The sequence below is a fragment of the Solanum tuberosum genome, unplaced genomic scaffold, assembly GCF_000226075.1.
Source record: "Solanum tuberosum cultivar DM 1-3 516 R44 unplaced genomic scaffold, SolTub_3.0 scf00370, whole genome shotgun sequence".
NCBI classification, from domain to species: Eukaryota; Viridiplantae; Streptophyta; class Magnoliopsida; order Solanales; family Solanaceae; genus Solanum; species Solanum tuberosum.
In genome coordinates this window covers 257,622-266,055 of record NW_006239296.1, presented here as the reverse complement: position 1 = coordinate 266,055, position 8,434 = coordinate 257,622, and positions in this window count along the sequence as shown.

Genomic DNA, 8,434 nt, shown 5'->3' with positions numbered 1-8,434 from the left:
TACACTGCTCTAGTCCACACTAAGTTTTGAGATGCTTCTTCAAAGATTTCAGGTTCTTTTCCATATTCATCCTTTATAATTGCTGCATTGGCATATTTGGGGTTTTGCCTCTGAATCCGTTCTGACCTTTTCGTTTCGGATTGTGGAACAATAGTTAGTTATCCTTCATTTCTTTCACCAGCTGGTACTTCTCCTTCTTTTGTTTCACTGCCTTCACATGTTGTCTGGTGAACAATTGATTGTCCAAAATTATGAGTTGCGCCTTGTTCAACATTGACGTCTTCTATTGATCGAATATAAGTAATTTGCAACTTAATTTTTTTGATCAGTTTGGTAAGGTAATATCTCCTTTTCCGCAGACCACCATGAAGAGGTTTCATTAAATACAACATGTCGTGATGTATAGCACCTTCCAGTTGTAGGGTCACTACATTTCCACCTTTTTCTTTGATTATCATAGCCTATAAAAATACATTTAACAACTTTCTTGTCAAATTTGCTACGTAACTGATCAGGGATAAAAACACAGCATACACATCCAAATACTCGCAAATAATTGACATTAACTTTCATATTCCACAACTTCTCAAAAGGTGAAAGAAAATATAGCCTTTGTTGAGGAGTCTGTGGATGACATATAATAATCCCACTAAACTACTTTCCCTAAACTGTAGGAAAATAAATTTGCACTAACTACAACTAGGAAAGTATCAAAAACTAATTAAATAACAAAGTGACAACTAACAACTAGAAAATAGCTACTGCAAGACTTAGTTAAACTAAAGAAAATATGTTGATGTTGTACGACTTTAATAAAATCTACGACAAAAAGTCTTATATTTTCTAATGTTCGATTTAGTTTAATTGCGACCCTATTCTTTTTTTCTCATTTTATTTTTACTTACTATTTAACTAGTAAAATTACCCGCGCCTCGCGCGGGAATTTAATATTAGAGAATTTATAAAAGAATACTTAACCTATCAGTCATTAAAACTAAAACACTATATTATCTTACATACAACATTACGTAGTAACAAACATTAATAATGTAAAGGAAAATGATAATTATATAATCTTATCATTTATCCTTCAATCAATCATCTTTAATTTTATTTTATAATTTATCCTTTTGCTTCTAGGAAGTGTTACTATTTGATATTTTTGGGGAATCAAATTAACATCAACCTGGGGTATTAAATTTTCTAAAAAATAAATAATCATTGGTGAAGGGATAAATAAATTTTAAAAGGCTGAAAAAAGTGAACAAATATTCTAATTCTAACGTGAAGAAAGTTCAGCACTACCTTTTGTTTTACATATATCATTTTAAAGTTCCCTATTTAAATTTTGGGGAATCAAATTAACATCAACCTGGGGTATTAAATTTTCTAAAAAATAAATAATCATTGGTGAAGGGATAAATAAATTTTAAAAGGCTGAAAAAAGTGAACAAATATTCTAATTCTAACGTGAAGAAAGTTCAGCACTACCTTTTGTTTTACATATATCATTTTAAAGTTCCCTATTTAAATGTATCATAAATAATTATTTGAATGAAAAATTAAAGGGAGAATTATATCATATTGGACAACAATTAAACTTATTATATATACTTGAAAGGAAAAAATATTACACAAAACTATTCAGTTTGTTTAGGTGTTTTTTTAAAATCAACATACCAGAGTGATGGAGTTCAATTTGAAATTACACTTCTATTCCAATCGCAGTATCGAGAAACACATTTATTACTTCAAGAAAAGTATTTACAACTTGCAGTAAACTTGAGAATCTATCCTTACTTCATATTGAATATGAACAAATAATTTATTGTGTAGTTATCTATGTCTTTGTGCAGAAGAAGTTTAGAATTTTCGTTGTTTGAAAATGAGAGGAAATCCATCTATTTATAGACAACAAAGGGTAGTGTGAACAAATATTTATAGTGTCTTATCAGAAAAGTCACAACTTATTGGAAAAGTTACAACCTTTCATAAAAGGCGCAACTCCTCTTAAAAGTCACAACTTTTCATAAAAGTCGCAACTCTTCATAAAAGTCACAACTTCTAATAAAAGTCGCAACTCTTCATGAAAGTCACTACTTTTCGTAAAATTTACAACTTTTCATGAAAGGGGAAGACGAGTTTTGAAAATAAATAAATTAAAAGGGAATCCTGGTTTGTGGTGGTGCCACATAGGCGGGCTTAGGGTTCTTATATATATATATTAGGATCTGTAACAATAGAATGAAACATAATGGAAAAAATCAAGCCCACCGAATGCACAATGTCCCCTTAAGGAAATTATCCCCCCCAAGTACCCGAGATTTAAAGGAATAGATCCTCTCAGAAAAGAACGATTTTATTCACCAGTGTATTGATACAAAAAAATTGTGTCAGTGAGTTATTCAACAGGAGGAAAGTACACAATTATTTAATTGTCCAGAAGAAGAAGAAGAAGAAGAAGATCAAAATTTTAGAGTAAATTCCTCTATTTATAGACAACAAAAGGTAGTGTGAACAATGCTTATTGTGTGTTATCGGAAAGGTCACAACCTTTCATAAAAGTCACAATGGAGCCAAAACCAATGGAGGATTTTGCACCAAGGATATTTTATTGGACATCGGTAACAACAAAGAGTAGTGCTAAGATTAATTAGTCTCTTTCTTTTTTGGTTTTGTTTCTATGTTCTTGAAATTTTTAATTTTGAATTCTTGTTTACCAACTGCGTTTTTTCACTAGTGGATGAGAAGATTTATTGAATTCAAATTTAGTTTGTTTTGTTGTGCTGTTAGAGATAGGGAACTTTTTTTCTTTTTCCATTTTTTTTTGTGTATCTGTGTTTGTTCATGAAAATACATAGTATGAAAGTTTATAAGAAAACATAACTAAAAAAAAGTAACCACATTAATATCCATATAATTATTAAAACACTTCCATACATATAACTTGATAACTTTCTTGAAGATCATAACTATGAAAGTACATGTCATAGAAAAGCAAACATCTCCAGAAAAATAAATAAACGCAAAATTATTTCCAAACACGGGTGCTTTTTCTGAATCCTTGTTTTGAGTTACCTTAACCTCAATTCTCTTCTTGCTTGATTCTTTTCGCTGTAATAAAGTGATACTCTTATCAATCATCAGAGTAGTTGCTTTAAAAAATTATTTCCCATTTCTTAATTAGCTGGAAAGGTACACGGCTATAAAAGATTGATATATTCATTGGAATAAAAATTAAGGAGGAGTCGTGGTAACCTTAGAACTTGAGAATTTTTTTGTATTGTTACATTAGATTTTTCGTTTCAATTTATTTGTCTAATTTTTACTTGACAAGATGTTTAGAGTTGAATAATCTTATGTCAAACACATTTCATGTGAAAGTTGAAATTTAAGAGTCCCAAAAAAATGAAAGAGACATTTTTTAAACAGACTAACATGAAAAGTGAGATTAAAAAAATTAAAACAAAAGGAGTATTATTTATATATAAAAAACCTGTGGTTTCACTTATCTCACATATAAAAGGTTGCATTGATATAATCCAAGTTTGGAAACCAAATAACTTACGAAACTAGAGGCCGGGTATAAGAGTAAAAAACAACGGCAACAACCCTCCTCCTCTTTTAATTTACCTTCTTTGTACCATGCATGACTCATGAATTCAACCATAGATCATAAAACATAAAGAAAAGGTCAAACAAAGAGCAAGAAAAGCATGAATTCATTTTAGTGATGAAGGAATTAAAAGATAAATCAAGTGCATGTTCAAATTTTTGAATCAACCTGTTACCTGGAAATATATATATCAAGAAGGGTCAAAATAGAATCTTTTTTCTTTTTTGTAAGATGAGCCTTGAATCTAGCTAAAGTTTTTGGATCATCAATCCTTAAACGATGCCTAGGGTGTTGTGGCTGAAATCTTCTAGACAAAGTTGGAGATTAAGGTAATTGCATGTGTTGAATCAACATGAGATGCTTTTGTAGGAAAAGCATGTTGTTGTTGTTGTTTGGAAATTGATGAGATTGTAGTAGAAACATGTTGCTTGCTGTTGGAAATTGGTAAATGGCACAAAAATCTTCTATAGGAGGTTCTTTAAATCCAACCTGGAATCCTTGAAGTGCCTCCTCGTATGAGCTGCTATGGCTTGGCTTGAAAAAATCTCTTTTTCACAACGGACGCATTGGTATATCAACATACTATCTTGCTGACTTTGTCCTTGGATTTTTGTTACATCCTTGTTCATCATTTTGGATAGAGGAGGAGTATATATAGGGGGAGTGATTAACGTTTCAAGGACACTTAATCCAATTCTAAGCGTCAACGATTGTTAGTCAGTATAATAACTCAACTAAATGAGTTGGGGTCGAATCCCACAGGGACTGGTACGTGTTTAAGATTCTAGAGGAAAGTACAAATATGTTCAAGTCAATCATAGGAATAGACATTATCGAATAAAAACATAATTCAAATTAAGGGGTGACATGAATGTCAAATAACAGGGGGTTTTTTGGTTTTAACTATCACCTACAGCAGTAACAAATAACACAAAAATAACAATAATGAGATGGGTTCTTAGGATGTGATTCGATTATAGGCTAATGTAGACAAATGGGTAATTGCAACGGTTAGGAAATAACTGTGAATTAGTGAATAAGCTAGACTATAGGGGAGGTAAATTTTCTCTCGAACAATTTACCCCGAATCAAGTTGGTTTCTCTCGAACACCAACAAGCAAGCGAAATAAGAACAACCTACGCCTTAGTCCATTGACTCTCTTGAGCTGAACCCATGACAACTCAATACCCACAGACCATCAATCAATAATTTTGGTTTTAAAACCTCTCTCTCGAGCAAGCCAAAAATATGAAGATAGAACTGCATTTGCAACTACAATTCTTTAAATTAAACCACAATTAATGATTGAAATCACTTCTAAACAACATTTAAACTAACAATTAGCAATACCCATAAGCTAAATCAGCCCATAATCCATAATCACACCCCAAGAATTGAGGTTTTAGCTAGACATCATAAAAAGATAAAAAATCGTTACCAAATTGTGTTTCCATTAACTGGGTAATATTAATTTCATCTTTACAAAGGTCCAAATTTAAGAATCTCAACGACCCACTTCCGATTTCTCAAAAATGGCAAACTTCAATTCTTCAAAGTTGAGGAAAACTTGTCTCAATACTCAGAGTTCAAACAAACAATTACTCTAATGAAAATTCTGATAAAAGATTGATAAAAGATAGATACTAAACTAAATGTTCAAAAACGTATTTATAGTCGCCAAAAATATGCTGTGAAGGGCCATTCGGCGCAGTAAGTCGGGCTCACCGATCAACTCAGCTATCCGCCCTTTGGTCTATTCCATCGCCTTCTTGCCTTGGCCTTCAGCAACCTCCAGGTATGTAACTTTGGGAGATCCAACACTGCATCACGGAACCACTCGGCGACTCGCCAAAGGGACTTGGCGATCACCAGGCTCTCTTTTCTTCCTTCTTTCCGCTTGCTTTGTTCCTTTTTTCAAATTAGTGTCCTTGCTTTGTTCCTCAATTCAAATACCTGGAAATCAAGGATTTTACATCAATTATTGACACAAAATAAGCATTTGAGGATACTAAATCTATCCAAATAAAGCCCTAAATGAGTCCATATCTTGGACTCATCAGGGAGTAGAAGTGCGAGGGGGTTAGGTTTGAAGTCAACTTTTCTTTTATTCTTATTTTGGATGTGTTTGAAAATATAAACTCTATTTTAATTTATTTCTTTATATGGCATTGGTGCGTTTATTATTTATACTAATAAGAAGACAATATATTGATATATCACAAATCCTTATCATGATATTTTTTCTTGGCATAAAACCCCTAAACTTAGTGTATTTTATTCAACACCCCTTAAATTATTAGTAATTTTAGATACCTCTCTAAATTTGTCTATTTGATAGTTTTTACTCCAGAAGATATTTTCCGAAGTGTGTAAAATACACTCGCATGTCACATAAAGCTTTTGTTCGATTGAAATTTTTATAAATAATTTTACATTTTTTTACATTCATGTTCATCATTTTGGGGAGACAAGGAGTATATATATGTAGGGGGGGAGTAGAAGAGGCATGTGTAGGGTTTGAAATCAACTTTGCTTCTGTTCTTATTTTGGATGTATCAGAAATTATATAGTTTGTTTTACTTTATTTCTTTATGTGGAGCTATGCATGTCATGACCCAAAAATGGATATGATGACCCTAATCTAAACTCACCAAGACAAGTCAGTCTCAACCCAAATAAACGAAATAATTGTGGAAAGAGAAAAAAAGAACAAGATAAAAACGGAATTTTTTTTCATTCTATTAACACCTCAAAACCCGGTTGTCATGTGTACAAGTCACTGATTACATAAAGTGCGGAATGAAAGATAATTACAAGTCTCAATGTATTTGTTTCTAAAATAGAATAAAACACAACATAAAGAAAAAAGTGGACCCGCTGGGATGACAACAAGCCTCAGAAATTGGAGATAAGAGCAATCACACGGTACCGATCTCGGAACCTATACACATGTAGAAGCAAAGAGTGAGTACCAACCAACACGGTACTCAACAAGCAACTTAATAAACGAAACAAACTAGCTAGAAATAAAATACTCATTTCATCCCAATCGAACCACCTCAAACTACAACCTACACAGAAATAAGTCCAACCTAACAGTTTCACAATACACAACTCACAAGGCTTAACCACACATTTCAATAATCATAGTTCAACGATCGACAAGTATCAAGTAAGTCAATCTCAAGTAACAAGTAGATCAATCACAAGTAACAAGTACATCAATCACATCTACAAGAAGATCATTCACAAGTTTCGAAATGCATCAATCATAATAGTCAACTCTTTCCGGAACCATTTCCTTTCAACACAATATCACTAGTTGGAACCATTTTCCATCGGATTTATATCACATCACTATCCAGAACCGTTTCTCTTCGGCTTTATATCATATCACTATCCGGAACCATTTCCCATCGGCTTTATATTATTTCACTAGCCGAAACCATTCCTCTTCGGATTTATATTATTTCACTAGCCGGAACCATTTCACTTCGGCTTTATATCATATCAATAGCCAAAACCATTTTCCTTTGGCTTTATTTCACATGTCTCATCATTGTGTATAACGTTCAATGCACATAAGCAATTTCACACCATAAGAAAGAGACACTAATTCAAGCAATTCAAGTCCACTTTCATTTCATCAAAGCATTTCATCAATCAAACAAATAGAGGCCACAACAAGACAATTCACAAAGAATTAAGATCAACATGATACTTTTTCATTAATCCCCTTTTTATTCATTAAGATTGATCAAGTGGAACAATGAACCCTTAACCTCTTTTCCATTACGCCCCAACACACACACAATGAAGGGAAATGTACAACATTCTAGTAGATTTACAAGGCTTAGGAGATCACTTGCCCTAATTCAATCAACTTGTCACTCCAAGACTGGAGTCTTCCTTTTCCGACCAACTCCAAAGCCACACTATCTATTTTAGTCAAGTATTCACAATAAGTTTCTGGAAACAAGAATACCCACATCATATACTTTGAAAAATAGGTCAATCAACTCAAAACTGGATTCCGCAAACTGAGATTTGAATCCAAAAATCAATACTTGAAAATGTTAATCAAGGCCTTAGGAAATCATTGGAGAAAATCATTTCGAAAAAGGAATTAAAATCAGTTCATAAAATCTCAATTTTAGTCTAGGACTTAAGTTCTTGAAAAACCTTGTCGTTTGTCAATAAAAATCCTAAGTTTTGATGTGAAAATCCATAAATAATCAAAGGGATATGAAGTTTTAGGATCACAAAAGCTTACCCAAAAGATTTATAATAACAAATCACTTTCAATGATTTTATCAAGCTCAACAATGGAAATGGGGATGAAACCCTGAAATTTCAGACCAAAAATCCCTCTCTGATCTCGCAAAAGAGACCTAGGTTTACAAAAGCGAACCCCACAAAGGCACTGATGTTCGCGTAATCAAGACACAACTTTCAATGCAAGTGTCTACGATCGTACAATAGTTTAGTAACCTAACAAAGGGTTGGGATCGTTCCCAAGAGAGTGGTTTTGAGAATTAATAGAAAAATAAAACTTAGTTCTAACTAGCCGTAGCTAAAGACATTAACGATTAAAACATTGTAAATTAAAGGGGAACACAAAAGTGTCAATTAACAATGGGGGGTTTTTGTCACAAGGTAAAAACAGCAAAATAAACAAGGGTTTCTAAATAATGAGAGGGGATCCTTGGGATATGACGAGAATACGGATTAAGCTAGATTATTGGGTACATGCTTTCGATAGAAGATTCTTAGAATAATTATGACTAGGCTAGACTTTAAGGGGGATAAGCTCTCTC